This window comes from Macrotis lagotis, chromosome 1 (assembly GCF_037893015.1).
Source record: "Macrotis lagotis isolate mMagLag1 chromosome 1, bilby.v1.9.chrom.fasta, whole genome shotgun sequence".
Lineage (NCBI taxonomy): Eukaryota > Metazoa > Chordata > Mammalia > Peramelemorphia > Peramelidae > Macrotis > Macrotis lagotis.
In genome coordinates, this window is record NC_133658.1 from 281,957,904 (window position 1) to 281,983,907 (window position 26,004).

Below are 26,004 nucleotides of genomic sequence, written 5' to 3' on the forward strand. Positions count from 1 at the left end.
CTATAAACTGGAATAGCAATGGAAATAGAAAGGACATGAATTGAGAAGATAGACTTTAACTTGACAATTGATTGCATGTAAGCATGATAGAAGAATCTAAGACAACTTAAGATCTTAGATTTACAGCTGTAAAGGGCTTTAGAGTCATCTGGCTAAGAGGTGTAAAAATTCAGAGCTTGTGAACTAGATTAAAATTAATTTCTATATGTTTAACAAAATAAAAATACAATATATATATATATATATATATATATATATATATATATATATATATATATCCAGTGTTTTTCTAAGTCAATGTGTGGACTGGATCCATTTATATTTGAGTTTGATATGTGATATTACTGATTTGCTCTGCAATCTCATTTGTATAGATAAGGGAAACTGAGGTCCAGAGTTAGAATGTTAATTTCCCACAGTCATAAAAGTAATAAAAACACATCTCAGGGTTAAACCCAAGTTTAAGTCCATCATCCTTTCAACTATTTCAGACAATATAGTAAGTGTGAGAGGGAAAGCACTTTATCTGGAGCTAGAAGAGATCTGAGTTCAAATCCAAGTTCTGCAATTTACTACCAGGGTGGTATGACATTTCCACTTTCTGGACTTCAGTTTTCCATCTATAAAGATGAAATGTTTGGTTAAATCAGGGATTCTTAACCTGAATCTGGGAACTTATTTTAAAAAATATTTTAATAACTGTATTTCAATATGGTAGTTTCTTTTGTAATCCTGTTAATTTTTTTAAGTTTTATACATTTAAAGCCAATATTCTGAGGAGCTTATGGTCTTCACCGGACTACCAACAGGGTTTGAGACATGGAAAAAAGGTTAAGAATCCTCAAATGATCTTGTGATATCTATGGTCTTTCTGATCTCTGAATACTGTGACTCATTATTTCAAGTATGGGTAACTGTGAGGGTGGTCAAAAGAAAGGAAAGGACTGGGGGTGGGGAGTAGAACTTGGGAAAGATTATTGAAAAGGTGACATTTTTACATTTTTCAGGAGGATATAATTGACTTATGATCAATTGGACCTAGTAAAATTGGGGTCCCAATGATGGATTTAGGCTGCATTGAATCATTCTTGGTATTTTGTTTGGATATCTAGTTACCAATAAGGCATGTTGACAAGACCAGGGTTAGGATCCCAATCCTATATAGGGCAAGGAACTGGGCCATTTGAAGATTCAGTCTACAACCATCACTGTCATGCTCTAATCAACTAAAAATGCATCCAATGAACTAATCACAGAGAGAACTTTTACATTTAGGAAAGTGTACTTTTTGTCAGAGCAGATGAAACTATCTGTATTCAATAATGACTCTAGATTGGTGGAAAGGAACTCAACCACAAACCAGAAGCCAAACAGCTATAACTCCACTCTGCTACATAAGCTTCAAAGATAGAAAAGGAAGGGGTGGCTAGGTGGCGCAGTGAATAGAGCACCAGCCTTGGAGTCAGAAGTACGTGGGTTCAAATCAGACTTCAGACACTTAATGATTATCTAACTGTGTGACCTTGGGCAAGCCACTTAACCAAGGCAATGGCCTTGAAAAAACAATCTAAAACAAAAAGATAGAAAAGGAAGTGAAACCTTTGACCATTTTTTCCATATGATTAGTGTAGCATAGGTTATAGTAAGGAGGAAAATAATCATTGCCAGCATTCCTACATTATAGGGCAGGACTTTTCCAGGGATTAGCCCATTACCAAGATGAAGAAATACTCAGTTCCCAGTGACAAAGAAACCCAGAATTAATTTCATTAGAGCAAATAGACAAAAAGCAGGAGCCAAGGTTTAATTTGGACCTTTGTCCTAGAGAACACCCATCTAGTGATGGGTGCAGCCTGGAATACCAATGTAGTCCAGTTTAGGGAACAAAATGAGAATGAGATCAACTTAAGGGAGCTGTTTCTTCCACTTCATCTGGTTAGGAGAGAAGTTTCAAGCAGAAAACATTGCATTATTTAGACATGTGCAGGGGGTGCATCTACATGACTCTGTCGCTGCCTGCTGCATTATGAAGGCAAATAGGAAAAAAACTAGCACCCAGTGAGGTTTTATATATAGATATAGATATATGGATATAGATATAGATATGGATTATATACCACTTCATTTCATGGATTGAGAGATGACTGTATGGAGTGTATTTATACATATGTCCATATGCTTATGTGTATATGTAATGTGCTATATCACCCAGGTTGTAACTAAAGGAGACTACTTGCCATGCCACACAAACAAGGTTTTTCCCTAGCCAATTGACAGAAGAATGAGATGGAGACCTTGATCCAAATCCTAGTCCCGAGACTACTGGTTCTCTATGTTATATGCCACTAAACAGTTAATTTTCTGAGGTCTGTTGTCTCATCTATAAAACAAGGATAATATCTGTCCTACTTATAAATCCTCATAGGGCATAGTAGTATTTTTCACAACAAGGAAAAAATATTATAGAAATAGTATTCTTACAAAATTAAGACAGCCCTGGAGATATATATCTATACGTATAGGTGTATACACACATTTTTATGTAAATATCTATGTAGTTTTCCAGGTTTCTCTGGATATAACATACATATTTATATATGTACAAGAGTATGAATATATCTAAATACATATGTATCTGTCTAGTATGATAGATAGAACGCCAGACTAGAGTCAGGAAGAACTGAGTTCAAATAGAACCTCAAACACTAGCTCTGTGGACAAATTACAAACCCTGTTTGCCTCAGTTTTCTCCTCTGTAAAATGAACTGGAGAAGGAAATGGCAAAACACTCCAGTTTCTTTGCCAAGAAAACTCCAAATGGCAGGCACAAAGAGTCAGTTAATGCTGAACAACATCTATATCTATCTAATGGTCTCCTAAGATCATCCTTAAGCTCCACAAGACTTTGCTCTTCTATTCTATACTCTTGACAAAATGTCTTTGTATCACTACATGGTTAATGATGCAGTACTCTGTGTTAGAGCTGTTTCTTTGTCCATGAGTATCCCTATTTGAACTGTAAATTCCCTGAATTTTATAGAATGTGAAATCCTTAAGGGCAAGGATTGTTGTAGTTTTGATTTTGTATCTTTAGTATTTAATATAGTGCCAGTCTCACAGTAGGTTTTTTAATATATACTTGTTGATTGGTTGGTTGAAAATATGACTAACATTTCCTTCCCAGGATCTCTAATGTTGATATCTTTTGCTTAACAGAACTGGTACATCCAAAAACCTACCTGGAAGGCCAATTTTTGTCCGCAATATAAAATCAATTTTCCAATTATGAAATTATGAATTGTTATCTTGATAGGGAAGAATCTGATTCCTAAAGTAGCATAACACACAATGAATATTGTCAGATCCCATTGGGTAAAGGCAGGGAATGATAATTTTCTGATAAAATAATTAATATGAATACTACACAGAAAATATAAACTATGAATGCAAATACATTGGGATGATTTTTCTGGTGGGTCAATGAATGGTCAAGAATTGTGAGGGAGAAGCCATAAGAAGAGTCACATGAATGGAATGTTGTTGACTGGAACATTCCAAAGCTGCTCCCAAGCCCCCTCCTCATCAGGGAGAGCCCTCTTTGATAGTTCAGACCCTTTCCCTCACACTTGACCAGACTGTTGAGAACTGCTGAGAGGAGGAATAGCTATAGCTGAAGTTGAGCCATGATTCCCAGATCATTAGGAAATGAACCATTTGGGGGAGCCCATTTTCTGAACCAGTTGGGGGAGTCCATTTTCTGAGCTGTGTGGCTGAGCAATCCTGAGACATATGGCTAATAAGTCTTCATACAGGTCCTTATGTCCAATTCATTCAAGAGGAAAGTGGGGATCAAAAATATTTCAAGGAAACAAGATAATGTTCAGAGTGATTTGGAGAAATGTCTGGAACTCATTTTTCCCATCCCAGATTGTCCTGAAAGAAAAGTTGACATGTGCCTATGATCTGGATCTCCCAATCACCCATCCGGCCAAGATCAGAAGGGGGAAAACACTTGATTTCAGGGGTGGAAGAGGTAAATAGGAGTGTGATGAAAAGACTTGAAAGGTCAATCATTTATAAAGAAGCTTAGGGGCAGTTAGGTGGTACAGCAGATATACATTTTGTGGATATACAGTGGATAATTATGTAAGTGGATATACCACTTCATTTCATGGATTGAGAGATGGCTGCATGGAGTTTATTTATACATATGTCCATATGTATAAATACATATATTTATGTATGAAGTCAGGAGGACCTGAGTTCAAATCTGACCTCAGACTCTTTACCTAGCTGTGTGACCTTGGGCAAGTCACTTAACCCCATTGCCTGCCCCCCCCCAAAAAAAGAAGTTCAGAACCTTCCTCTTTAGTGTCCTGGAAAATTATGAGCCAGAATCCTCCCCTATGCCCTTTTCCTCAGAAGGAATTCATCTCAAAGTAAGAACTTGCAGATTAATAAGACTAAGTGTAGCTAGATCATCATGAAGGTCCCAGATGACACCCTAGATATGCTCTATGCTGTTCTTGGACCAGGATATCTATCACTGGTCTTGGACAATCCAAATATGAGGAGGCAGACTGAAACTCAAAAAAAGAACTCTCTTCTTTTCCCTGGAGACAATGCTTACATTAAGTGATATGTTCTGGTCAGGGTTTTTTAGGATAGAAACACTAATAGACTTCCTTGGGACACAGGAGTAACTCATATGTTCTAAAAACAAGTTTGGTTTTAAACCAGCCTTATTTACTGCAGGACCTCCTCTAACACAAATCCCCCTCTTCTCAACTTACTTGTCCCCTGAAATATTTGCTTAGGTGCCCCAAATCTGAATTGTGCCAGTGGAAAAATGGGAGTCACTGTCTTCAATGGAAGAGTGAACAACCCAGACAATAATTTAGTTTAATGGAGGTGGGGTGGGTGGAACAAGCATGCAAAAACTAGTAAGGAGACTAAGAAAACTGACACTTCTTCCCCTTCCCTTCCCCACGGTGGCAACTGGGGGGAAAGCAAGAGAGGTGAGGACACTCAAAAGTTGGTCTAGAGAAACTCAATATATCAGGGTATTTTTGTGGCACAATGATGAAGGGCAGATAGTCATTGGCAATTAAGGGATGGGAAGATAGATAGAGCTAACAAGCAAAGCAGGTCTTGATACCTCTTAGTGAGCAAGAGCAAAAGACTTTGGTGGTGGAGGTTTGAATAATCTTTAATGGTCAGGGCTAAGTAGTGACTGTTGATAGGTAATCAGACAATAATACAGATGGAGCTGGGGGTTGAAGACACTGCAACCTAGACGATACTTCCTTGTGGAGATTTCAGGGTTTGGTGAAGGTAGAATTGGACACCTTTTAAAGGAACTGTAGAGTCTAAGAATAGAAGATAGAAAGGGAACAATCTCTCTCTCTCTCTCTCTCTCTCTCTCTCTCTCTCTCTCTCTCTCTCTCTCTCTCTCTCTCTCTCTCTTGCTCTCTCTCTACCTCAGTTCCAACTCTTAGTTTCCACATCCTTCTCCAGTGAACTGGGGAGGAGAAGCTATTCAATAATAATTTTTATTAAATAATAAATTGGCAGGAAGATGAACAGGAAGATTGATGTACAGGGCTAGTTCCTGCTTTTTATTGGGACTGTTTCTTTTCTTCAGCAGCCCAGAAGAACATTTGGAACTTGACAGGTCGGTACCAGTGATGTGGCCAGATGAGAGCTGGATTGATCTCCTGAGATGTCAATTTAAGGAGTTTCTGACGGGTTTCTAGAAAGTATGTAGGTGATAACGATAGAGCCTTGACTTCCAGAGGGCATAGTAGCAGGACATAAAAGATAAATGCAGAAAGAAGTCAATTTATCTGTCTTTTCCTTTCCCCCAAAGTCCTGTGGAGGCAATTGGTCTCCAGGTAGGGGGATTGGTAACTGTCCATATCAGGTTGATTCTGTCTTTGACACCCTAGCCTGTGGCAATAAGAAGACCTGAGAGGTAAGGCTCCAACTCAGCAACAGGAGTAGTATCATTGAGATAGATGATCAGGAAAGCAGGGAACTGAGTGCTAAACTGGAGGGTCTAGGATTGCTACCTTTAGGATGTTAAGAGAGGGAAATTCTAGGTTGTTGCATAGTATGGGGGACAAAGAGGATGTATAATACAGGTGCCAGAAATGGAGCCCAGATTAGTCTCTAAGGGTATAATCAGAAGCAGGATTTGGGCTGGCAAGGCAGGAAGTAGTAAACACCCCACCCCAAAAGAGGTGGAGTGAAGGATTCCCAATATAATCAGGGGTACTAGAAGTACAACTGAGGTTTGACTCCTCTGGCTTCCTGCTAGGCTGGAAACAGCTGAAGGGCTAGAAAGGCAAGTGGCTCATGGGGTGTCTTGCACAGAGGACATTCCAGTCTTTCCCATCTCATGAGTGTCTAGGCTTCTAGGAGGCAACCAGAACTTCAGAGCAAAATGGTAATCTACAAGACCTTGACCAGTATCCCTTTCCTGGCCGTTATGTTAAATAAGGGATATTCAGAGGGCCAGATTTAAACATGAGAATGCAAGAAGAGGCCAGCCTTCTTCTGAAGGGTACAGTCACCAAATTAGGTTTGGCAAGAAGGTAAATTTTCCATGCACCACCATCAGAGTCTGTCAAGGTACTAGGGGAAATTCCCTATCACTGGTATTATTTAAGAAACAAATCACCAGTGATTGATGGTTCATACACACTTGGAAATTCTTGCTACTGGAGAAACTGCAGCTGGTAGATCACTGGTAGAAGTTTTAAGCAACAAATGGACTAAAACACTTGGGTATCTCCACTAAGTTCTGCACCGTTATGGTGAAAGAGAGAGAAAGGGTCCTGGGGGAGAGGTAGAGGAGCAGAGAAGAGAGTTGGTAAACAACCAGTCAAGCCTATATGCTTTGTCTGATTATCAATCTTTGCTCCAGTAGTCATAGTCCTGAGATTTCATTCTTTCAGAGGTTGTGCTGGGACAGTGTGATAACAGCAACTGGATGGTAGCAGCTTGGCAGAAGTGCTATATCTGACAGTAGAGTGATAGAACGTGATATTCCACAATCATAGTTCCCCTCCTCTGTACTAAATGAAGAGAGGTGCATTTTCCCAGTTCTTTCCCAGACACTGGTTCTCTTTAGAGAAAGAGAGGACAGAAGCCCAAGAACAACCTTTCCACTCCTTGTTTTCCTTGGCTGGGATCATTTCTTTCTTCACTTTTGAGTAAAAGTCGTTGTTATACATCTCCTTTCCTAGCTCTCCTTACTTCATACCCTTGTTGAAACACTGGAGAACTGAGCAGGCAAATTCTAGCCTGAAAGGGATGGCAGCTGGGGCAGACTTCGCTGTTGCTTTTACCATGGTGGTCAGGTAGAGAGCAAGGAGGTGATCATTTGGACTGACAGGTGTCAATGGGCAAACTATGGAAGGTCTGGTTCCTGGAATCAGATATGGAACTGGAAGGAACCTTAGAGGTCACTTAGTTCAATCCCCTTACTTTACAGATTAGAAAACTCAGGTTGAGAGAAGGGAAATGAATGGAACTTCTTGGTCATACATATAGTCATACAGAGCTGGAATTTGAATCCAGGTCCTGAATCCTTAGCACTCTTTCCATCACACCCCAACAGCACCTCCAGATCACTCTAGGTTGCTCACTTGGAGGCCTTTTGAAAGGCTAAAAGTACAGCCACTGTAGCAGGACCCAAGGACCAAGAAGGCAGGAAGTGGTAAGCTCTTCTTACTTCCTGCGGCTGGTATGGCAGAGTAGTTTCTGCCCTTTTTAACCATAGTTACCCAGGGCTCCAGTCCATCCACCCTGGTTAAAGAAAAGGAGGGAAACTGTGCCAAAGAGAATCAAGAATATAAAGCAAGGCAGGCATTTGGGAGAAGAGAGATTGACACAGGATCAGAGAGACAAGGTCAGGGAGCCAGAGACCCATTGAAGTTAGCCACATTCACCCAGCTGTGAATCCTTCTAGCTCCCTTCATCTGCTCCAGAGACCAAAGGGAAGTGAGCATTTGTTATCCATTCCCTACTGCTGCTAAACTATTCAAATCATTGGCTGAGCATCCATCAGATAATTATGTAGAAGGCCAATTTCTCAGGGGTCTTTGGTTCTACCTGAGGAAAGTCAGTCAACTAACATTTATTAAGCACCTACTGTATGCCATACTAAATATGATAAGCATTAGAGTACAAAGAATCACAAAAAACAAATAATCCCTTTTTAAAAAAAAGATCATCCTGGTCAAAAGCTGGGGAAGGAGCTGAAGGCAATGGAAAATGAGTGAGAATTTGAGCCAAGGACATAAAGCTCTGGTGACTATTGCTTTCTCTCTCTCTCCATAGTCTATCCTCCGCTGAAATAGTCTCTGAGCAAATGGTAAATAAATAGGCTAGACTTTAGAGTGGTAATCTCATTGGCTGATATTTGAAAATAACAAGGGGAATAAGTATATAAAGGTAGAGTCCACCCTTAAAGGGGATAGAATAGAGGGAAACTATCCCTTTGCTCCATCGCTGGCCCACAATTCTTCCGGGAATCATAAAATACAGATCCAGAATTCAGAGACTAGTTTAATCCTTCACTTTTCCAGATGATGAATCACACAGGTAATAACCAAAAATGTCTGGCATTTCAAACCAAGGACATTGACTTTAGAAGCAGTTTTTTTCCCACTCTACTGCTCAGCCATTCATCCCTGGCCCCACGCCACTCTCCCAGCCAAGACTAGGACCACTTAGCCTGAGGCCTCTATTGCACTTTAATGGCAACTGTGGGTGTTCCTAGACTTTCTCTAGTGATTGACATTCATCAGTGGAATCTTTTGGAGAATGGAATGGTGACCTCTTAAGCTCTTCTGTCCAGGTCCTGGTCTCTTAGACATGGGCCTAGACAGCTTTGCAAAGGAAATTCCAAACTAACCTGTAATTGCTGGGAGAATCCTATCATTTTTAAACTTTATTCTAACACTGAAATTCTATGAATCTATGAAGTAGGTAAGGTTTATAAGAAGTTACTATTTCTACCCCTTCCCCTCAAGGCCAAGTTCCTTTTTTCAATCTTAAAGCCACTACCGGAAATGACTGCTATAGGCTGGGGCTTATAAGGCTTTGAACTGTCCCCAAAAGACCTCTGGGAACCAGTAACACCCCAGGGACATCCCAGTTACTAAGCAACCTCTCTCCCTTTGTCCTTTCAGGCAATGTCTATAGGACACCAAAATGGAAAATTCAGTTTCTCAACCAGGTCTGTCCTGGTTATTTTCTACTGGTTGTTTGAGTATTAGTAGGAAGGTATCAGTGTGACATACACTCAGGAATCTCCAAACATCCCCTTCTCAATTAGCTTAATTTAAGCTTTGAGGCTAGGAAATGCACAGGGTATCTCTAGTTGGAGGGCACACCCAAGCCTTTTGTACCCACTTGGAAGTGGGAGAGCAGAATCCAAATTACCAGGAGAAGAAATGATGTTCTACTTGCATTCATTGTCTTACTCTCTGAGAAGCTTTGAGTTCTCTTCCCATATTTTCTAATCACCCAGTTGGGATTGAGTGGAATGACATAGGAGTATGACAGATTTAGAGCTTACAATGTTGCTTTTGTTATTCCTCTATCAGCACCCTTTGGTTGGGTTATTCAACATAAATCAACAAGCATATCTAAGGCATCTCTCTTATGCCAAGGATCAGGGAACAAACAAAAGAAAATAAAATAAAAAACCTGCCTTTACCCTCATAGTGTTTACATTCTACTGACATATAACTTGCAAACAGATGAGTATGTATGTATTTGAGTAATACAATAAGGATCAGGGAAAGATTATTCATTACATGGAGATAGAAGGTAACCTATGCCAAGGGTCTGTGTGTGTGTGTGTGTGTGTGTGTGTGTGTGTGTGAGAGAGAGAGACAGAGACAGAGACAGAGACAAACAGAGACAGAGACAGAGACAAACAGAGACAGAGGCAGATACAGAGAGACAGAAGGAGATGTTATTGTGCCTTGGTATTTCCTTGTTTGCCTATTTGTGAAAGAGGAAAAGAAATCCTTGGTTTTCCTGCCTATGATGAGAGAATGATGAGTTGAAGTCAGATAGAAAGAACTTTAAGCTAAGAGAATACAAAGGATTCTTTTGTTCCTAGAGCTTAACTAATCAGTTCTAATTAACACCTGCTTCCCTCCTCTTGAAAGCTGGAAACATGACAATTTAGAGGCCAAGAGAAGGCCCAGTGTCCATTTTGCTAAACCAAGACTTCAGAAACTCTCATTGTCCCTTTAAAAAAAATCCCCAAGGAGACCCAGAAAGGTCAAAATGTGAATGGTTCCCTTTCCTAGACCCCTTCTTGTGGCTCTTTGTGAAAAGAATCTCTTCCCATCTCCTTGATTTTTTAATCATTGAAATTTTGATTTATGGATGAAAGGAACCCCAGAGATTATCTAATTCAAATCCCTCATTTTACAGATTTAAAAAAAGGAACCCAGATAAATCCAATGTCCCTCCAAGGTCATGCTACTAGAAAGGACTAGAGATGGAATGTAAACTCTGTCTGCAAATGTGATTCATTCTCAGGAAAGAAAAGGGGAATAATCATATGGAATGGAAGGAAAGACAGAGACAGTCATTGATAAGGAGCGAGAAGCAATAAGTTATAGAGACAGGACTCTGGTCTGTGGGAGCCACAGACAGGCTGGCCTCACTCATTTGACTGTCAGCTCTCTCTATACATCCCTCCCCTTGTTCCAAAGACCAAAGGAAGTGATTTCTTTCAAGACTAAATATTCCACTAATCCACCATGGGTTATTTATAGTATTCTCAGAGCCCTCTGAAGCTCTAGGAAACACTGCAGATATAGTTAATCCTCGCTGTTGCTAAACCCTGTAAGCCAACAGGGGGAGCCCACTTCTTGAAGGTCAGGGTCTCAGTTCTTTGAGAGCCAATTTCTCATAGAATTCTGAACTGCTTGGGTAAAGTGAAATAGGAAATAAGTGAGAGTCAGGGTCATACATGTGTCCTTTGTTTGCTGCTTCTCCTCTTTCTACAATGGTAAATAACAAAAAGCTTCTGAACTTCAGTGCAGTTTCACAGACGTGGGGGGGGGGGAGCGTGGCAATTAAAACAGAATGAGCTGCTAGGGAAGACTTTGAAGGAGAGGAGACTGGAAAGGAATCCTCTCCAAGAACAACCCAATGGCTAATCTTCCCTTCTTTTGTACTTTCTCTAACCAGCAGGAATTGTTTTAGTGAACTCTTGACACTTCCCTAGTCTTTTCCCAAACTATGACCTCATAGCTATGGCAGTACTGATATATTCATGAGGAATGCGTAATACAAACTGGATCCCTCCAACTCAGAAATAATTGAACATGTAACCTGGGTAAAATGCCTTTTCTCAGTGAAAGTAACCCAGATGCCAGTCACTATGCTCTCAAATGTACCCAGCTTATAAGTGATCATGATTCAAGAGTGAAAAGGGAGACATTTAAAATTCCCCACCTTTTGTACCATGTGCCTTCTTCCCTCATCCAGGTTAAAGTAGGAAGGTGTGTGATTTATTGAGAACTGGGTGTCTCAGCTCTCAGGAAGGGTTAAGAAGCATGAAGAAACCATAATCGGATAGAGTGTGCACTAATTGGTGCTCTTTCAACTATTCATATGGGAAGAAAATGTGGGATGGTAAATTAAGCCACAACTCTAGGGACTTCTGTTTACTTATAGTTCTAATAATTGTAGAACCAGTGCCTAGAGCAAAGAAACTTTCTCTGAAGAACTGAGGCAATAAACCCTAACCTAAAAAGTCACTTAAATTAGCTACTGATTTCAAATCCTCTTTGAGGAGCTTCTCCAGAAGTATTGCCATCCATTCAATAATAATAGCAATAGCTAGCATTGATACAGTGCTTACTCTGAGTGAGGCACTGTGTTCTAAGCATTTTCCAATTATTATCTCATTTGATCCACTTGTAATCTGTATTCATCTATTTCTTTCTGTTTGATCATCTATAGAATACTAAGGTGTCAAAATTACAGTTCTATATCTCCCCATTAATTTTTCCCAAATACTCTCTACCATGCTTCCCTTCTCTAGTTCCTGAGTTTCCTGGATATATCTTCTTCATACACTATCATATTCAGGACCCTTTTCTCTCCTCCCTGTCTCCCTCTACCCCCTACACTCAGTTTACTGTGTTCCTTTTGGAGAAGTTGTACCTTACCAGGGCTATATTCCTGTTATGAGTTTCACCCTAGCAAGTCTCAGTGATGCTGGTGGGATCAAATTTGCCTCCTTGCATTTGGATTTCTGGTTTTCCTTGCCTCCTACCCATAATTTATGCATCTGTATGGAGATATTTGAGGCCATGAGCTTTATTGCTCTATACTGCAGTTTGTCTTCTACAACTTTCTGGGCGTATATTCTTTCTTCATTGTAAAAATTGTCTAGGGCATCCAGCTTGGCAGCTCTCTTCTACTCTCTTGCTTTACAGTTTAAAGATCTTTGCATTGGATTTGCAATTCTCCAGGGAAATGCATTCATACCAATTCATGTTAGGCATACTTCATCTCTAGCCAGAAGCTGGTCATTCTCATTCTAAGCCATGATTCAGAAAGCCAAATCAGATACCATATTTTTAAAAAATGTATTGCTGGGGCAGCTAAAGTGGTACAGTGGATAGAGCACCTGCCCTGGAGTCAGGACAACCTGAGTTAAAATCCATCCTCAGACACTTAATGATTACCTAGCTGTGACCTTGAGCAAGTTACTTAACCCTTGCAAAAAAAAATGTATTGCTCTCTTTTTCATATTATCTCCATTTCTGAATATATCCCTCCCCACTCCCTTATCTGGCAAGCTTTCCCTTATAATAAAAAGGGGGGGGGAGGTGGATACAGTAGCTCATCAAAGCTAACTAAGGGGATCGGACAGTATCTTCAATATCCGACATCCATAGTTCCTCAGCTAGGTCTCCAGTGAAGAAAGGGAGGTATAATTTCTTATTTCTTCTTCAGATGTAAGTTTGGTATATAATTATATAGTTCAGTGTTCGTTGTTCTTTCCATTTACATTGTTGTAGTCTTTATGCTTATTATTCTCCTGGTTCTGCTTATTTCATTCTGCATCAGTTTATACGTTTTTCTGTGCTTCTGTGAACCTGTAAGTGTTTCTTATAGCCCAGTAATATTCCATTACATTAATTTTTAGTTAGTTACCAATTGATAGGCATCTATTTAGTTTCTAGTTCTTTGTTTTTTTTTCTATAGGTATTTTGATGCATATGGGAGTTTCATTTCTAACTCATATTCTTAGCAGACTGAAGCCCTCGCCTTTGATCAGCAACAGTGATGAAAACACCACCTGTACCCCTAAGGTCTTTAATTTCTTGTCCAAGACTTCATAACCTTTAGCGATGCATTCTAGATTCCTTTTGACAGTATCATTAGTGCCTTCATGAATCACCACCAGAGGAGAGTTGTCTTTGAAAGCTGTTTGTCATATACTTGTTACATATCCTGGGAATACAGGAGACCTCTATCCTTTTTATCAGACAGACAAATAGCTGTATCGGTGCCCCTTAGGCACCACTACTCATGTCTCCTTCCTCTGGTCCCTACTGGATGATCTAGTGCCAGCTGGTACATGTGGATCCACATCATCATTCCTTAGAAAATAAGCATCTGCTCCCTAAGGGTCCAGCCCCTTCCTCTTTAGAGAGAGTTTCACATCTGATCTTTAGCATTAAATATTAGGTATTCGTTCTCTCTGTCTTTCTTCTCTATGTCACATTCTCTCACTTGACAATCTTTTGACCCAGATTAGGATTCCTGTTTGTCTCTTCAGCTCCCTTTTCTTCTTTGTTCTCCCATTAAATACTTTCATCCATTTTTTAAAAGACATATCTAATTCTCTTTGAGAGCCTGGAAATAGAGAAGTAATTCTTCAAGACTGCTTACTCTTCTATGATTGAGACTAGTCTGCACTTGGAGTATAAATAACAATTACTTGGCTATGGCAAAAAGACAAACCACATACTATGCAGGTCACTGCAAAATTAGCCCTGCTTTCCATACTTCCTGTAGGCCAGACTCTCAGTCTTTTAGTGTGAAGAATCTGCATTCTTCTCTTTTTTGGATCTGGAACTTCCTATTTCCCTGGTACATAGCCTCTCCCTAGGCCCTAGAACTACTCCTATGCAGTGTGTTCTGGATCTGATCCCTGTCTGCAGACTTTTCTTTCTGTCTCCTTATGCCAACCTGGCCTGGACGAATGACTCACTGACATTTTTTTCCTGGAGGAACCTCAACTATACTTCCTACCACTCTTCAACTTTTTGTAATTTTTTGTAAACCTACAGCAATAACTAATAAAATAATGGTGGTCATGATAACAACCTTGGTAAAATATATTCTGATTACCCTGTGGTTTCCATATCTCCTTTGTATATGAAGGATGGCTTCGGAATCAATTCCTTCCCTCATACTTGCTCCTAAATAAATTTGCTTTGCTCATGGCATTGCAGTCTAATCTTTCTCCTACAAAGAGAGAATTAAACAATTAGAGCTCAGAGGGGATGTTTTCAAAAGTAATGGGGTTTTTTAAGGACCAGTAGTGTTCTCTCTGCATATTCCACTCCAAAACTTGATATCCTATGATGAGCCCATGACTGGGGAGAGTATCCAAACCTGACCCACAGACTTAATTAGGTATCTGTACTAAGTTAAGGCAGGCTGGGTGGCTAAGTGTCTTAAATTATTGGAAATACTTAGGAAGACATGAGTTCAATTTCAGCCTAGGCAGCTAGGTAGTGAAGGGGAGAGAGCACCCGGCCTAAAGTCAGGAAGCCCTGAATTCAGATTTGACTTCAGACATTTATAAGATGTGTGATCCTGGGCAAGACATTAACCTTTGTTTGCCTCCAGTTTCCAATTATGTAAAATGGGGATAATAACAATTGTCTCACAGAGTTGTGAAGATCAAATGAGATGATATTTGTAAAGTGATCAGTACAGGGCCAGGCACATAGTAGGTCCTATATAAATGCAGATTTAATTCTCTTTCTTCCCTTTCCCTGAATTTTCACAGCTTTAAAAAAAAAGAAATAATTTTAACATCTTTTTCACAGGGTTATTATACAAATCAGATGATATATATATATATATATATATATATATATATAAAGCAATTTGTAAACCTTAAAGTGAAATATATATGTATTATATTTAAATGTTTATTATTATTTTCACTGCTATTTCTAGAACATCTAAAGCATTCTAGCAAAATAATAATTATCCAGAACTCTGACACTGTGAGGCAAATGAACAGGTGCTATGTTTTTACATATCACCTTCTCATCTATAAAATAAACTCATGGATTGAGAGGACCTGTCTTCAATCTAGAGTCCTAAAGAGGTTGGTCTATCTAACATTTGGGATATATTGAGAATTTTCTGAGACACTGAATTTCAAGGAAAATAGAACCAGGCTCAGGCCATCAGTTTATAAAAAAAGCATGGAAGCAAGCCCTATCTAAAAGCAGATAGTGAATAATAGCATTCAAGATAATGACAATAACATAACCAGGATGTGAGGAAGCTCAGCATCCTAAAATAGAACACACACATTCCTCCTGGAATTATTTGTTGCATATTGTCAGTTTGCACATTGATACCTTTGTCAATTTTAAGAATTGTTTTCCATCAGAGCTATTTTGCTGACTTAGAGCAATGCAAAGGGAGCTGCTGACTCTAGGAAAGAAAGAAAGAAAAGGAAACAAAACCAGAGTTTTCTTTTTCTTTGATTTCCTTTATGATCCCTAGTCATATTAAAACTCTTTTAGATCATTCCTTCCTGACATTGCCACCAATCTAGTGCAAGCCCTTGTCTCCTCATATTTAAATTATTACAGTGACCTGCTTGTTAGTCTACCTACCTCATCCAATTGATTCTCATTCCAATTCATCTTCCACTCAGCTGTTAAATTGCTCTTTCTAAAAAACAAGCCTTGTAAATCTATATCACCCCATTCAAAAAAAACTCAGTGGTTCCCTATCATCTCTAGATTTAAATTTAAACCTCTGTTGGACATTCAAAACCCTTCATAACCTTCCCCACTCCTGCTTTTCCAGGCTCACTTTACCCCACATACTCTGTGATCCAGTGATCCTTTCTTTTCAGCAAGACCTCCATCTTGGGCGGCTAGGTGGCGTAGTGGATAAAGCACCGGCCTTGGAGTCAGGAGTACCTGGGTTCAAATCCAGTCTCAGACACTTAATAATTACCTAGCTGTGTGGCCTTGGGCAAGCCACTTAACCCCATTTGCCTTGCAAAAACCTAGAAAAAGACCTCCATCTCTCAAATCTGTCCTTCTTATTCAACATTCCTTCCTTTCTCAACATTGCCTCCTGACTTCCTTCGCTTCCTCCAAGTCCCAGTTAAAACTCCACCTTCTATAGGAAGGCTTTCCCTTTATTCCTCATACCTTCCCTGCAAGATGTCCTCCAATTCATATTTTACATATCTTTTTTGTATGTAGTTGTTTACCTGTTGTCTCTCCCATTAAATCATCAGTTCACAGTGCTCTGGCACATTGTAGACACTTAATTGATCATATTTTCCATCAATACCAGCAGCTCTTTATCTAAACACCTGTATGCAATTGTTTCAGCCTAGGTCTCTGCCCAAAGTATCCTCTTACTGCACAGACTCTGGAATTCAAACTATTGGAGTTCAAATCCTAACTCCTATAGAATAATGCATAATGATTCACTTAACCTCCAGGACCCTAATTTTCCTTATCTCTAAAATAAAAGGGTTGAACAAGGCAATCTGTAATATTCTTTACCAAAAAAAATCACCATCCTTTGTACACTTTAATTGGAAAGTTGAGAAATTACAGTCTTTAATTGCAAACTAACAAAAAATACAACAAATGTAAATTCTTTGTAATTGTTTCACAACAAAGCAAGACAAAGTTGTTCACTCTCTATTCAGCATGGACCAAAAATGTGAGTACAGTCTTAAGTTTAAGACTTAAAAAAAAAACAACTTAAGATTGCAAACAAACTTTTGGGACTTTCTCTATAGCTGTGTAAATTTGTGTGTTTGTGTATGTGTATTTATGTATAAGTGTGTATTCGTATAGTATATATACTATATATAATATAGTACATATACAATATAAAATTTCCATTTCAGTAAAATGTCAAAGTAGGAATAAGCAGTATCTGCTGACATGATGTAAATTCATTAGTCATCTTTTTTTTATTCTGGAGTGGGTTTTATTCATCTTATTTTGAGAGTGACAGTAGCATATAATTAGAAGTATGGCTATACATTTTGGACATCTAAAGAAAAAATTGCAGAACCTTAAAATTTGAATTTCTAACCTCTTTAGCAATACTACTCAAGGTTAGATTTGTACCTGGGCAGAGAGGAGAAAGAAACAGTTGGTCACTGGTTCTCTTTTTCACATGATTTTGTTAATCATATTCTCTAATACCAATTTCACTTTTCCATGCAGAACAGTTTTGTAATTCACCTCTAATAATTTTGAATGACTCACTTTTATCAAATGCAATTTTAAATTAGATGAAATGATTTCTAATGTTCTTTCTATCTTTAAATTTATTATTCCCAGGGCAGCTAGGTGGCATAGTAGATAAAGCACTGGCCTTGGAGTCAGAAGTACCTGAGTTCAAATCCGGTCTCAGACATTTAATAATTACCTAGCTGTGTGGCCTTGGGCAAGCCACTTAACCCCCTTTGCCTTGCAAAATCCTAAAAAAAAAAAATTATTATCCCAGATTCATTTACAGTTACCTTGCTTGGTACTGCTCCTAATATTTAACTAAACCAAATTGCTGGGCTAGTCCTTTTGTTGCCCCCTTTCCCCGCTATTTTTTGATATAGAACAAAGCAAAGACAGTTATCCCTGTTTGTTGATAATATGAATGAGCAAAGAAACTGAGAAAATTACTAACTTCAACAGAGTTGAAGGCTACAAAATAAACCCACCAAAATCAACAGCATTTCTGTATAAAATAACATAATACAGGAAACAATAATTATAAGAGAATTTTCATTCAAAATAGTTACAAAATACTTACTATATTTATGAGTATTACCAAAGCACATTCAGTATCTGGATAGGTTCAATTATAAAAATGTTTTTTAAAGAAATAACTTAAATAGTTAGAGAAATAGTCAATGTTCATGGTTTAGTCATGCCAGTATAATAGAAATGACAATAACTCTAAAGTTAATTTACTGATTTTGAGCTATATTAATAAAATTAGCAAGGGATACTTTACAAAGTTAGACAAAATAATAACAAAATTCATTTGGAGGAACAAAAGATCTATAATATCAAGAGAAAATAATGAAAAAGTAGGAATAACTTCAAATATCAACATATAATAAAGCAATCATCAAAAAATTTGGTAATGGTTAAAAAATAGAGATGTAGAGAATGGAACAGAAAAGACAAAGAAAAAGAACTAATTGACTTGCTAAGCCCCCAAATTTAAATTTCACAAGAATTGCTGGGAAAACTAGAAAGCAGTCTGGCAGAATTTAGATTCAGACCCTTTTGTGCCATATTCCATAATAAATTCAAGTTGCATATGTGACTTGAATATTAAAGCTCATGCCATAAAAAAATTAGAAACCTATTAAATGCCTTTCACAGCTTTGAAAGGGAATGAATTCTTAACCAAATAAGGGATAGAAGCAATTATAGAAGATAAAATACATAATTTTGATTGCATGAAATTGAAAAGCTTTTGCAGAAATTGGATGCAGGATAAGAAGGGAAAATAAGGGGGAAAATCTTTGTATCAAATATCTCTGATAAAGATTGCTATACAGGATATATAGGCAACTAAAAACAATGTAGAAGATCAAAAGTCATTTACCAACTAGATAAGTGAGCAGAGGTTATAAATAAACAAGATTGAAAACTATTAAAAGTTTGAAAGATTGATGATTGAAAACTATTAACAAGGAAATTAAAGAATGCACCAATTTGCTTAGAATGGAATGCAAAGAAAAACAACCCCGAGTTATGACCTCACATTCAGCAAAATGATGGAAATAGTATTTGAAGGGAAAGGCACTCTAGTGCAAACTAGTGCATTGTTGGTGGAGCTGTAAATTTATATAACTATTCTGGAAAGCAATTTAAGATTATACCTACAAAGGTTGTAAAATGTTTGTACTTTTGATCCAGAAATTCCACTACTAGACATATACTCCAAGTTGGTTGAAGATTTAAATGAAATTCCCATATACACTAAAATATTCATAGCAGCAACTTTTTCTGGTAGAGAAGAATTAGAAACAAAGTCAGTGCCCATCTATGGGGAATGGTTAAACAATTTATAGAAATGTATATATATATATATATATATATATAATAAAATATAAACAGGATATCTCAAAATTCTTAATTTAAAGCTTGAATATCTTTAAACCACAGTAAAACTTTTAGCATACCCTGCAAGAAATAATGATTATGATAACTATAGAAAGTATAAAAAAACTGAAACAAATTATAGTAAGCATAATCAGGAAAATAATATTATACCATGGGCAGGGAACATCCAACCTGCTGGTCATATAAGATCAGTGAAATCATTTGATCTGGTGCTTTCAAGGAAACAGCAAACAAGACTCAAAATTCAATAAATCTAGGAGCTTTTTAGGGGTAAATTAATTAAATATTTAACCAAATATAGCAGTCTAATATTTAAGTTTTGACCCTTGGCAGAAAAAAGTTTCCCATCCCTGATATACACAGTGATTATAAAATTGTAAAAGGTAAAAATAACCACAAAGCATTTGAAACTTGTGGATCAATATTTGGGGTTGAGCCCCAAAGAAGAGATAAGAAGATTTGGAGATAAGAGTTAAGAATCCCTACTTTGTAGATCTATGTGGTCCAGGGATGTGTCATAAGTCTTTCTATTTTCTCTATTGCATATAACATCACATTTTTTTCAATATTCAGATGTTATCTTAAACTGCTTTTCTCTTATTCCTTTAAAAATTATTATAATAGATGACTCTCTGGGAGTGGGGAGAGGAAGGATTATAGGGAAATTTTAGGCAATACAGAAACAAGCAATATATTTTTAAAAAATAGTTTTTAAGACAAAAACCTCCAGAAATTGTCCCATGCCCATGACACCAATTCCCTTCATTTATTTCTTGGAACAGGGCTGTACTAATAAGTTCTTCGTCCACATGACAAGAAAATCCAGTTTTAATGAGCATTGGGAAGGTGTACTAATTTCATTAGTACCCTTAAGTGTTGAAGGGCCCAGTTGATAAATGATAAAAGATTCAGGGGTAGAGGATGGTCTACACTATGAAGAGCACACCCTCTTCAGAGAGTTCCAAAGCACCAAAGAAAAGGCCTCCCTCCCCAAGAATACTGCCTGTGTCCTCATTCCAGCATTTTTATGCAGACCAGCTACCTAGGGTTCCAGTCCCTTCTCTGTTGGTACAAAAGAAATGGAGAGCTCAGCTCTTAAGAAAAGATACTCTTTTCTATGCCTTGTGTTTAGTATGTCTGGGAGCCCTGGCATGACTATTCTTAGCCTGATTTTCATTCACTTACACAAGGATAAACAGATCATAGTCTGCCTGGAATGCTTCCCTCTTCATCAGGGTAGGTTCACTCTGCCCCTCTAGGCATATGCTATCTCTTGTGAGTTTATGTATTTAACCTGGATTAATTAACAACAGTCTATTCCTTTTTTCTTATTAAAAAAAACTGATCAGAAACATCATTACCTTTTCAAAATATTATTATTTTGTCTGTTAAATATCAAGATAATGCCTCTAACTTACCAACAAGAGGATTTCAGGTCATCCTGATCCCAGGCCATGGACCCCGATGGGTCTGAGGGAGACTTAACTGGTGACTTAGCACAGATCACTCAGATCCAATTCACATGCATGTCACGGCATCACCTCCATGATATCATGGTCTTTTCCAAGAACAAAGGAAAAACATCATTAAATCTTTATTGATTCATAGAATACTCCCAGCATACATCTCTTTGATCCCCAGTCTCTGGACAGGACAACAATGGTCCACTCCAGACATTGTGGTTTCCTAACCTAATCGTGAAGATCTCCAAGGGAGGAGATTTTCCTTAACCATGCTGATCATCCTTAACTGATTCCAACTTCTCATAGCCCATCTGATTTTTATATAGCATAACCTAAAGGGTTTCAAATAGCTCTTAGGCTCCTCAGAGAACTTATTCTGAGAAACTTAGAGGGTCAAAACTGGAAGGAACCCCTAATCATTTCATCTACTGCATTAAAGACAGAAACAATGACAAGAAGTGACTTTTCAGGCTCATATATCTAGCTAATATATGTGACACAGAACCAGAATTCAATTTTTCTGACTGATAATCCAAAGTTCTCTTCTAAGCCTCCTCTCCATGTTCTTACCTTGGAAGCAACAGATTATTTGCCTTTTTCCTCAGGACCCTTTCTAGAACTAGTAGCTCTGCTTCTCTCAGCAAATCTGAATTAAGAATAGGTTTTCAGTGTGTGTTGTTGTTTGATTGTTTCATACTCTTCATGACCCATTGGGGTTTCCTTGGTACAGATACTGGATTGATTTGCCATTTCCTTCTCCAGCCCATTTTACAGATGAGAAACCCGAGGCAAACAAGGTGAAGTGACTTACCCAGGGTCACAACTGCTGTCTGAGGCTGAATTTGAACTTAGGAAGAGAAGTCTTCCTAACTCTAGGTCTGGTTTACTATCCACTGAGCCCCTAGCTGCAGTGCATATTTTCTTATAAAAGAACAATGCAAGAATCTCAATTGATATATGTGTGTATATGTTTATATACATATTCACACATATACACACCTGTACACATATACATTGAAATACAGTCTTCTCTGAGATGGAAACAAATAGCATTTCATCTGTGATCCAGTCTATGTTCATAATAAATATGTTCAAAGAAAATATTTTGACATGGCAGACCTCAGGGAACATTTTTCTAGGATGGATCAAAAGCTGAGCTTTTGAAAATGTCAGGGGTATTGACTCTTGAAAATATCACACATGCTTTGTTCATGGGAGAATAGCACTGTGCTGTGAGGTCCAGCAAACCCAATCTCCTTACAGAGAAACTCAGTCAGGTCAGTTTGGCTTCTGGGCCTCTCTTAAGAGGCTTGGCTTTGTTTTTCACATTTCTGATTGGCCAATCCATCCTTTGCTATCTTCTGGTCTCTTCTGTTTTATTCCCCAAGAGGGACAGAGATAAAATTTCTGAAATCCAGACCTCTACTTAGCCATCATTCAACCACAAGGAATAAGAAGACATAAGTAGTAGCCCCTGGCTGGACCAGCACATCTGGACTGTGTCACTGCCTGGGCCTTATGGGAGCTGATCTGCTGGCAGCTCCCATTGGCCATTAGCCAATCTCTATTTGGGGGTGGGTTTGTTGGGAACTAACTTTCCAAAGGAATTCAGAAAGAATAGGGCTTTCACTCAGTCTTACCACATAGAGAAAACTTAGGCCTAAGCAGTCAGGAGATTTGTTCAGGCTCCAGCTATGCCACCTGCGACTAGGGTAAGATAGCAGTCAGGCTAGAAGTATTCCTGGGGGAGGGGTGGTACAATTCAATGAGGGGATGTGGAGTCTGGAATACTCATCTTCCTGAGTTCAAATCTGACTCAGATACTAAACTAACTGTGTGACCCTGAGCAAATCATTTAACTTTATTTGCCTCCGTTTCTTAATCTGTAAAATGAGCTAGAGAAGGAAATAGCAACCTACTCTAGTATCTCTACCCTAAAAAACCCAAATGGGGTCCCAAAGAGTCTGACGTAACTGAAAAAAACATTTGAACAACAAAGGTCAGTATAGGAAGGAAAGGACTGTAACCTTAGTTGTAACTGGCCTGTCTTCAACATCCTTAAGGGAAAGCCCAGGGATAAAATGCTTTTAGCTGTAACACCTTAAGGATAAGGGAAGAATAATATAAATTTAAAGTCTGCGGTCAATTTATAGATTGTTTAACTGGCTGAGCAAGACACTTCTTTAGGTTTGGGCACCAAAGCACCCAGAGCTAGGTTGAAATATTCCCAATCCTAAAGTCAACAACAACAGAAAAAGTGTTTCTAAGCTGCCCTTTTAGCGGCTATCCTTTGACTCCTAGCCATCCATACTCAAACTGTCTTAGAACATCGTTTTTGTTTTGCTTTTATCTCTTGCTATGTGTCCTGCCATTCCTAGAAACACTACCTTATGATCCAGTATCATGGAAATGTGCTTCATTCGCTAGAGATTCAGGACACCCTTCTTTTAATATTAAATCTTAAAAATTCTTGTCAATCTTTTTATTTTTGTATGAATGCATTACCATAAATAAACAAACAAGTAAACAAAATGATTGCATTTCTTTAGAATATATCCTATTCAAGATCAGTGGATCAAATGTAAAAAGCTATATTTTTTAACCAGGAAACTTTTTGTCTCATTTTATGAAGTTAACAAAATCAATAGTATTTATCATGTAAGCATTTCTTTTTTATCACTTAATAGTATTTTATATTTTCCAATCACGTGTAAAAATAGCTTTCAGCATTCATTTTTGTAAGATTTTGAATTCCAAATTTCTCTCTCTCTCCCCACTCCTTTTGCCTCTCCCCCACAGAGCAAGCAATCTGATATAGGTTACTCCTGTAAAATCATGTAAAACATATTCAGGACACCCTACTTATTGTCTATCTTCATATCTCCTACGTCATCTTGTCTTTTATTCATTTTGAAAAGATCCAAGTTTGAACTTTTTAAAAAAGTTTTATAAAGTTCAGCAAAACTACCCAACACATTCACAGTGTATATGACCTTGCAATATTTCATGCCCATGATCCGCAACTCTTCAAAAAAATAAATGAGGTATATCTTTTTCACCTCTCTGCCATCATCATTATGCTTCCCAGCTTCACACTAGATGCCAGGTACTTTCTCCTTCCCTGCCCCAACCTGCCAATGGATGGCAAGAAGACAAAATAGCAAGACCTGCTGCCACTGAAGGTCATCATGACTGTTACCCCATTGCCCAATTCCCAACAAGTGTTGGTCAGATGCTGACTCCCAGATTTCTATTTCTGCTGAAGGTATCTCAGAGCCCCATTCACTTCTAACACTTGGACCTACTTTCTTTATTTTACTTTATTTTATTTTATTTTCCCCAGTTACATGCAAAAAGAAGTTTCCACATTCACTTTTAAAACCTTGAGTTCCAAATTCTCTTCTTCCTCCCATCCTAATCCACCTCACTGAGAAAGCAAGTTATGTTATTAGTTAGAAATGTGTAGTCATGCAAAACATTGTCACAATAGTCATGTTGTAAGAGTAAACATAACAACCCCCCCTAACAAGAGAAAACAAACTTCAAGAAAAATACAGTTAAAACAAAGTATGCTTCAATCTGTATTCAGGCACCATTAGCTCTGTCTTTGTGATGGTTAGCATTCTTTATCATAAGTCCTATAGGGTTGTCTTGGGTCACAGCATTTTTGGGAAAATTCACAGCTGATCATCCTATGACAATGCTATTACTTTGTATATAGAACATTTCCCTTTGCATCAATGCTCATGTAAATTTTTTAAAACATTTCTTTATTTATTTTTAGAAAGATTTATTTATTTTGAGTTATACAATTTTTCCCCCATTCTTGCTTCCCTCCCCCGCCGAAGGTATTCTGTTAATCTTTACATTGTTTCCATGGTATACATTGATCTCAGTTGAATGTGATGAAAGAGAAATCATATCCTAAAGGAAGAAAAATAAAGTATAAGAGATAGCAAAATTACATAATAAGATAACGGGTTTTTTCCCCTAAATTGAAGGTAATAGTCTTTGGACCTTGTTCAAACTCCACAATTCTGGGGCAGCTAGGTGGCGCAGTGGATAGAGCACTGGCCCTGGAGTTAGGAGGACCTGAGTTCAAATCTGGCCTCAGACACTTAATAATCACCTAGCTGTGTGGCCTTGGGCAAGCCACTCAACCCCATTTGCCTTGCAAAATCCTAAAAAACAAACAAACAAACAAAAAACAAACTCCACAATTCTTTCCCTGAATATTGTCCCTGGTTGTTGCACTGATGGAATGAGCAAATCCATCACAGTTGATCATCACCCCCATGTTACTGTTAGAGTGTACAATGTTTTTCTGGTTCAGCTCATCTCGCCCAGCATCAGTTCATGCAAATCCTTCCATGCTTCTCTGAATTCCCATCCCTCCTGGTTTCTAATAGAAAATAGTGTTCCATGACATACATATTACCACAGTTTGCTAAACCATTCCCCAATTGAAGGACATACACTTAATATCCAATTCTTTGCCACCACAAACAGGGTTGCTATGAATATTTTTGTACAAGTGATGTTTTTACCCTTATGTAAATTTTTATTGAGAGCAACATGTTCATCATTTCCTATAAAAGAAGAGCATTTCATCATAATCACATACCATATTTCGTTCAGCCATTCCCCAACCAATGGACATTCCCTCAATCTCTAGTTCCTTAACCACCAGAAAAGAGCTGCTAGAAATAACCTTATACATTTAGATCCTTTTCCTTCCTATTTTTCATCTCTTCGGAATATAGGCATGGTTTTATAACCCCCTGGCCATAGTTCCAAATTACTTCACAGAATTGTTGAATCGTTTCACAATTCTTCCAATGGACCCACTATCCTCTTTAGAGAGGACTGTCTGTCCTACCATTACTTCTAAAGATTCTCTGCACCTCGCCATTTACCCCTTTACAGGCAACTGGTCTAGATCTAGGACCTTGTACTGACTGGCCTTTACAGTTGACATGAATCTATCGTAACCATGAGCCCTCCTTTAAGCATATATCCACTATTTAAAATATAATGTAAAAAAAAATGCTGTCCATCTCCAGAGAGAGAACTGACGAACTGAGTATAGACTGAAGCCTCTTTTTTCCACTTAT

The 26,004-nt window shown here is 38.1% G+C and overlaps 1 protein-coding gene and 1 long non-coding RNA gene across 2 annotated transcripts in view; one reads left to right on the forward strand and one right to left on the reverse strand.

Annotated features, from left to right (window-relative positions):
• Window positions 1-26,004, reverse strand: part of LOC141505147 (uncharacterized) — a 115,829-nt gene that overhangs the window by 19,001 nt on the left and 70,824 nt on the right. The window contains exon 2 of the long non-coding RNA XR_012473548.1: window positions 20,846-20,985. This is a non-coding gene — a long non-coding RNA (uncharacterized LOC141505147). The remainder of the gene's footprint in view (window positions 1-20,845; window positions 20,986-26,004) is intronic.
• GPSM1 (G protein signaling modulator 1) overlaps window positions 1-26,004 on the forward strand; it is a 126,349-nt gene that overhangs the window by 1,698 nt on the left and 98,647 nt on the right. The gene's annotated exons all lie outside the window — the stretch shown is intronic.